Raw genomic sequence first — 8,494 nt, 5'->3', positions numbered from 1 at the left:
GGGGGGGGGGGGGTTGACGACAGTTAAGGGGTTAAAAAAATGGTCAAATGTTTTAAATAAAGCAAGCTCATTAATTACTCATGTCCCAGTGCATGCTGGGAAGATGACGGATGGAACCACAAAACCATTTTTACCTTTATTACTTGGAATAATTGATTTCATCATTGTAATGCCTGCTTGATTGGTCATTATAATTAACAGTTTATGCAGTTGGATTTTATTTTAAATAAAATATGCATTAATCCAACCTGGTATGCTTGTTTTTAAGAAAATTATAAAATATTGTATTACTGAATTTGATACAAATTATTAATAGCTGAGTATACCAAACAAAGCAACCAACAGTAATTAAGTACATCTTTGGTTATATTTTCAATGTTAATTAATTGATCTAAGAATTATTTTTTAAAACCATTTTTTTTGTAATTTTCTTTTCTTTGTATTATTGCAGTGCTCTCTACCTTCCATCTCAGTCCATGCTCTTCTTTTCCCCTGCTCCCCTCTTATTACAGAAGGATTTTAGGAGCCAGCAACAAACCTCTTTTAGAGGAGTAGATCAATACATGGACAGCCCTCACATCTGCTAATTTCTCTGATAAAGCCTCACCACTTCCATCAGCTCTCACACACAATGCACACCTCATATCAGCTTCTAATGCCCACTGGTGTCCAATTTTAATGATCTACATCCACTATACAGAAAAGGAAACCACTGAGGAGCCGAAATAGTTGCACAACTTTTCATACCGGTACGTCTTGTTTCCCAGTAAAAAATATCTAAACATGCTTAAAACAAAATATGTTTACTTGAGAAGCAAGATAATAAAATGTACTTTCTGCAAATATCTGAATCCTTGACTTTGTTTTTGGCAAATTGTTTTCTTTTGTTCATTGTTGTTAAAAAGGATAGTCTATCAAGTGTATAGTGCTGTTTGTATTTACACCAAGTTTTCAGAGCAAACAAACCACCTTTTTATGTAAATTAGGCTCATTATATATTGCATATATATATATATTTACAAAAATCAGCACTATTTATTTGGTGCAATTAACTTTTCCTTAAAGTTAATGCCAGTTTCCACTGAAAACAACATTTTATTTAATTATATTTTCCATATTTGCCTATATTTTGATTTCTATCATGACAACTCTCTGAATATTTTAGCATGGTAAGGGATATGACAATGTCAGTGTATTTGGTCTTGGCGGAATAGATCTGTTACGCTGTAGATTATTGCTGCTGCTGCTGCAAGCAAGTACAGGAATTCGCTACTGCCAATTCATACGGTGATACGTGCTGTGAGTATTTGAGACAAACTGCTGCTGCACATATAGCACATAAAATAACTAGTGCTGTCAAACAATTAATCGTGATTAATCGCATCCAAAATAAAAGTTTTTGTTTGCATAATATATGTGTGTGTACTGTGTATATTTATTAGTATATATAAATACACACACATGCATGTATATATTTCAGAAACATGTTATGTTTATATATTAAATATATTTATTTATAATATAAATTATATGAATATAAATATAGACATGTAAATACAAGTAAATATTTTTAAAAATATATACTGAATGTATGTGTAGCCTATTTATATAAACATAATAATTATACACAGAACACACACATATATTATGCGAACAAAAATTTTTCTTTTGAATGCGATTAATCGCGATTAATCGTTTGACAGCACCCATAGCAGATCTATACAGGTGGAGCTGGGGAAGGTGGAGGGTTTCAAAATGCTCAAGTGGATGCTAACCAGCCATTTAAATGTAAAGCATTAAGCTCATTGGCTGCGTATGCAGTATGAACCAATCAGGTTGTGCCAAGTCGTTTAACGCTGTGAATATCATCAGTTATGTCAAGAACCCATCAGCCTGCACCATCTAGAGTTTCATGAAAGAACTTGGCATTTATCATGCAGCCCTAGTCTGCTGGTACTCATTGTTTTATTAGTTACCTGATTTGCTTAGTTCTTTTATTGAACTGGGTTCTAAAACAATGCAGATGCAGTGCATGTGAATAAATGTCTGTCAGCAGCCAATAATCATTCCAAGCGAATTCACCCCTCTAAGCAGCAGCTCTGCAAAAGAAATGGTTGAATTTTCAGTTAATAGTGAGCTAAAGATTCCCCGGACATACCTGAGCATCTGGGTTTTGATATTAATCGTGATATTCTTGAGGAAAATGCATGCAATCGAGGGGTTTTCAGAGGCCTGACGAAAGGCTCAGGCTGGGAGCAGATGGCGGGACTGTGCTAAGCTCACGCTGCATTTTGCATTGGGCAGCAGTTTGAGTTCAGTGGTGTGGCAGGAATTCCTTAGAGCCTGGGTCTCATCTGCTCTTATCAGTCGCCTGCAGTTGGGGAATGAGGTTAAAGACAGAGTTACAACATAAGGCATAAGGCGTAAAGCTTCAGGGGCAAGGTTGAGCTGTGCTTGAGAGAGAGAGGGGGCGAGAGAAAAAAATATTCCCCAAGAAAAGTCTGATAAATGCAGTGTGCATTTGAGTAGTCCGTCATGTTGGGGCCATCTGCACACGCCGTGAGTCTTACATTCATCACCCAAGTCATTTTTAAATGGAAATGTTCAGGGCAATAAATGGATTCCTTGCCCCTGAGATCCCAATTTAAGCACAGTGCCGAACTGGAAGGTTTACTTTTCCACTAAAAATACCAAATGTTCATTTTTGAATGGACTCTTAATCCTCTAACGCTAAAATTCCAGCCAATGTTGGGGATACTTTAAAATGAAAATGGTGTGGATACGATTATAAAGTGTAACGTGAAGACTCAGCTAGTCTCAAATGGAGACATTACGTCATTTGCTGGTCGAAAAAGAAGTCACGCCCTCCCAGGACCTCCAGAAGGGAGACACTGGTCCCATGAGCACCGTTATCTTTATGGCAGGGGTGACGATATGCTATTAACTTCATGTACGCTTTTTCACGTAATGCCGTAATTTTACCCGTAAATGAAAATTATGTCATCATTGTCATCAGCATGTCTTTCGTTGAAATTTTGATGATTATCCTATATATAGTCGCTGTTTTACATGCAACGGCAATGACTGTGGACTGTGATTAGTGATATACAGAGAGATGGATCCTCTGTCACTAAAACAGCTCCAAAACAAGGGTTGCAAATCAAAACAGTGTTGTGAAAATTGTCTTTTGTTTAACAGTACAGAGACTGCTTGGACCCACATATTTCACCTGTACTGTTGTATTTTACCTTTGCTTTTGCCCCCAGGATATATTTTCTTTGACTTCCCTCTGTAGTGTAGACAGTAACTGAGCACCTTTGTTTTTGTGGAAGCATTAAACTTGTTAGTGGGCAGCGAAGCATGGAAAGATATATGCCCTACCAACACTCTCTCTCTCTCTTTCTCTCTCTCCCTCTCTCTCTCTCCTCTTTGTTCTATAGTCATTCAGACACAAAGATGAGGCCGACCGGCTTGTTGGTCGATGCTATTGCAGTAAATATTTATAAAGCATGAGTTCTGAGATCAACACAAATCAAGGAGAGACAGAGAGACAGGGAAAGACAGTTTCTGGAGTTTTCTTGGTATTAATATTTTACGTTTGTCCTGCTGCCATTGGCATCACTTGCAGATGTGCTGAATATTAATTAGATGATGCACTAATAATGTGGATAATGTGACACTGAAGACTGGAGTAATGGCTGCTGCAAATCTCAACGACCCCAAAGTTTTGAACAGTAGTGTATTTGTATTCATGTTTGCATTACTCAACTCACTAGCTTTGTGACAAACCAATCCACCCCCATCAATGTTTACGCCATTCACAAACATCTAATTAACAGCATTCTGGAAACATTAATTTGTATCTTGTTTGGGAATAGGCATGTCTGGATGCGCAATACTGTGTTGCATTATCATTTGATTGGTAACTATGCTGTTTTATATAATTGTTTGCCTTTCTCCAGTGATCTGTCATCAGTGTTGTGGGCTGAGATTGATGACATTCTGCAGCCTCTGTGAAGCACATTGTGCGATCATTAGGATATTACTTGCCGCATGTCGTCATGCTACATTTGCCAAATTATACTGATGTCTTAATGAGAGAGAGGAGGGCTGAATCCTTAGTGAGCCCGGCTATAGAAACCCTGCAGTTACAACATGGCATGTACTGTAATGTATCATTTCACCCTTTGTTCTCCTCACAGTTTTTTTGTCTCTTTCTGTTTCTCTCACTCGCACATATTCTCCATTTGTCTCTCATCTTTTTTTTATCTCCTTGTGCACACTCGCACACGCAGACATGCCATTTGACTCCTACATCACATAACAGACAGCTTGTGCAAGGCCCTCAATTCGGCCAGAGAGCCTGAGCAATTACTCACTCAGAGAGCCAGGCCTTCACTCAGCCCCGCAGCTACACAGCCAGACCAGTTATCACTCGCTTTGTGCTGTTTGTGGAAACTCCTTTGGCTCAATTGTCATGATTTTTCATACGTCTGCTCTAAAAGGCTGTGAACTGAGAGGAACGGAGAAGGGAGGACCAGTAGTACAATAACTCTGAAAAAAAAAAAACTGCTCATGAATCCGTGGTGTGAAAGAGACAGATTGAGCGAAGCAAGATGAAGAGAGGGAGTGAGATTGTGGGTAAAAGGGGGAAAAAAGCGTGAGGGAACAGACAAGTAAAGAAACACAAGATAGACTGAGATGAGAAGGAAAGAAAGCGCAAGAGCGAGATGAACTGCCCTGGGATGTAAATGCTGACAGATTGGCTGTAAGAGTCTGTAGCGTCCAGCTGGAAGATGGCCACACTGGGAGATCTCACACCGCTCCGAACTGCCCGTCAGTACGGCGCTCATCACAGCAGGCCTGTATGAGGAACTTCTGCTGAACACAAAGTGACAGAAGTTCAGAAGTCCTCATTAAAGAACCAGTTCACCTAAAAATCATTTACTTCCCCTTATGTTGCTCCAAAACTGTACGACTTCATTTCTCTCTTTGTCAAGAAAGATTGAAGAATGTACTGGTCACTCTTCTCTGTGCAGTTACAATAAAACTATCATAAAGAGTATCATTTGAAGTCAGAGAATAGCTTTGTGTAATGAACAGAGCAAAATTTCAGTTGTAATTCACAGAAAAGCCCTAGCTCTCCTTGTCACATTCAAGAAAATGTATGAGAGAAGTAGTCTATTTGATCCAATTCACAATCAATCTGAATGATTTGTTCACGAATCAGGCTGTTAAAACCATAGACTGTAAAAAAAACATGGACGTAGTGTCCGTGACGTCACTCGTAGGGTTCAGAAGAGCGCGTTCGAAGCCTAAAGTGGGCGGAGCCGACCGCCGCCATCTTGGCAGCGCGTCACCGCACGTCACTCTCGGATAATCGAAAATGGGCAAAAAGGCGGGACGTGGGTGAAGCTGAGGCGCTAGTTGCTGAAACCACGCCCGTCTATGGTGACAGCAGTGCTGCCGTGCAAAGACAAAACACCATAACTTGGTCGAAATGTTATTGATAATTTTGGGACATATATGACCTCCTTTATCATGTGTATAAGTATCTTGGAGAAAAGCCCAGGAGAAACCAAGGCAGAACACAGTATCATCAGTTACCGCTCTTTGACTTTGTTTTAGAACGCTCAAATTAAGTTACGGTGCTCTGCATTTGTTTAGCCGTTCGTCAATATTACTGTGCCAGCCTGGAGTTATACGGTATTCTGCCTCTGTTTTTACTGTACATTAAAGTCTGTGCTTTTAAATTACGGTGTGACTTGTGTACTTTCATACATCTGTCGGCACTTCTTTAGACAAACAAATTAGATAGATCGCGATCTAACAAACTGCTCCATATAACAAAGCACTGTAAACAAGCAACGACTAGATAACTTGGCAACAATAATTAATCGTAAATAATCTTTAAAGTTTTTTTTTTTCTTTTTATAATGCGGATGCCAGCTCTCAGTCTAGTGTTACCCTCTTCTGCACGTGTGAGGAGTCGAATGCCATGACAGCGTATCACATAAAATCAGTTAGGCTACTATTCGCAATTAAATCCGTTTCCTATCTTTTCTTGTAACTCGATAAAAAACATTGCAATGAATGTCATCGGAGAAGTTTTATTCACAATCATTCTGAGCATTATTCACGCTAGTTGCTGAAACCACGGCCGTCTATGGTGACAGCAGTGCTGCCGTGCAAAGACAAAACACCATAACTTAATTTTTGGGCGAAATTAGTTATTGATAATTTTGGGACATATATGACCTGCTTTATCATGCGCAAAATTACCTATATAGACCAAAATAACTTTTTGTACCAGGCTGTAAACATATTTTTTTCTGCTGTAAAGTTGGGCATTTTAACATGGGGAGTCTATGGGACTGACTCCCTTTTGGAGCCAGCCTCTAGCGGTCAGTCGATGAATTGCAGTTTTAGTCACTTCCGTACTGGCTTCAAGCGAGAGACCGGGAGGTTGCCGCTTGGTTAAAACATGTGAATTCAGTGGTTAATAAAGGCAAAAAATTATAAGTGAATAACAACAATGATATTTGACTTGACAAAACTTGGAATAAAGGACCCACGTACTCAAAACTATTTTGATACTTTGTGTTCTTAAAGTCAGCATGAAATTGACCCTTCGCAAAGACCCGTCCCCCTTAGTTACTGTTGCTTCGTCCAACAAACCATGGCACTCTCACACAACACATTACGTTCTCACGCAGTGAAAAATACATCGCAGAGCAAAGAGGACACTGACAGCGTGCCGACAGACAAGACAGAGCAGGTTACTTTTGGTATAAAACAGTGTTTCAGTGTCATTTAAAAAAATTCTAACAATAAATACCATTTTGTGGCTCTTTAATGTGTCGCGACAGATCACTGTAGCACCTCAGTTCAAGCAGCATGTGAACCGATCGTCTTTTCATATTTACTTAAAGCACAAAATAAACATTTATGAACATCAGAAGGTATCTTGTTTCATCCATGGAAAGATGTCAACACACACCATTTTCAAGTTCAAGTCCACCGACATTATCTACTCTTATGTCTGGTTTGTTTGTTGGAAAAAATGGCAGGTTTGGCATTATGATTGGTCAGGTCGCATGTCAGTCAAACTCCCGACAAAGGGTGAATTGATATTCACCCCATCTATTTTCTATCTATTAATAATTAATGCATCTTTGTTTTTTTTGTTTCTTTGTTTCTTTCTTTCTTTTTCATTTTGGGCTAATAATCTAAACAAAATATCAACTTAATTTTTTGGCGAAATGTCAGACGTCTCTCTGGTTATGAATGCCGGACTTCACCAATCACTTCTGCAAACACAGTCTGCTAAGTTCTGCCCCTTTCTTTCAACAGAATGCAAGCTTGCATTCAGATCTGCCTCCATCCAATAAACAACAGATGAATAGAATCCCCGCCCTTCATTTTGTTTTATTTGTTTTTTTGTGTGTTCTGTTTCACTTGGATGTAGGTCACAATATGGAAGAAAAAAAAATCTGTCGTACAGTGAAGTAAATGATGGTAGAATTTTCATTTTTGGGTCTCTATTCCTCTACAGAACTACCCATTGCTTATAATTCTATTAGCTAGACTGTTTTGTTTAACACTGTACTTGTAAAGTGGGTCTGTAATTGAGAAGACCCCCACTGAGCATGCTCAGTGGAAACTTCTCTGTCATCAAATTCCTCTTTTAATGAAGCCCATTATGCATTAAGCACTTGTGGATCTTGATTGGAGTGCAGGATTTCAAAGTGAGGTTCAAAAATAGCTTCAAAGACTCATGAAAAAATCATTAGAGCAGAAAATCAACACAAGCATGCAGTGACCAACATTTGGACGATGCACCTTGTAAAAACATCAGGGGGCTTAAGGTAACATTAACCTATCTTTCTGCTTCTTGTTTAAGTCAATGTTATGCTCTGGGTAATCCCAAAATTAAGATCTCTCAGAGTCTCAGAGCATCAATTAGAGATGGGTACATGGAAGCAGCCAATCGGGGCTTCCTGTTGCTTTCTGATGAAGGTCTACAACTAAAATATCAAAGAAAGAGAGTTTCGTGTGTGCTGTGCTGCATATTTCATAGATTTTTCTTTACAACTGTTTCCTTTATGCTTGTATCAGAGTGTTTGAAAATCAATGTATGCTTTTATGCATGTACTTAAGAGTTTTTTGATCACACCGAAGTCAGATAGATAGCCTCTGGTCTGAGCCTCTGTGCCTCAGTCTGCTTTCATGGGTGCTGGTATAAAGACAGATCCTGGCACCGCACCAGGTTTGATGTTGTTTTGCCGCCTACACTGCGACTTTCTCCTCTTTTGTGTCAAAGGGGGGAGTAGAGATAAAACAGAAAGCAGCAGTTGAGGGAATGTTGTTTCAGAAATGTATTGATTAAAAAAATTAGAAATAAATCCAGGAATTTATAAAGATCTTTCCCTTCACCCCCAGCTCACAATAGTGAATCTGAGATGCCTCCTAACATGGCAATAAATATTTCTAA

Source organism: Sinocyclocheilus rhinocerous, unplaced genomic scaffold (genome assembly GCF_001515625.1).
Source record: "Sinocyclocheilus rhinocerous isolate Xijiao unplaced genomic scaffold, SAMN03320098_v1.1 scaffold1473, whole genome shotgun sequence".
Classification (NCBI taxonomy): Eukaryota; Metazoa; Chordata; class Actinopteri; order Cypriniformes; family Cyprinidae; genus Sinocyclocheilus; species Sinocyclocheilus rhinocerous.
The sequence above is the reverse complement of the archived record's forward strand: the minus strand, read 5'-3'. Positions refer to the sequence as shown.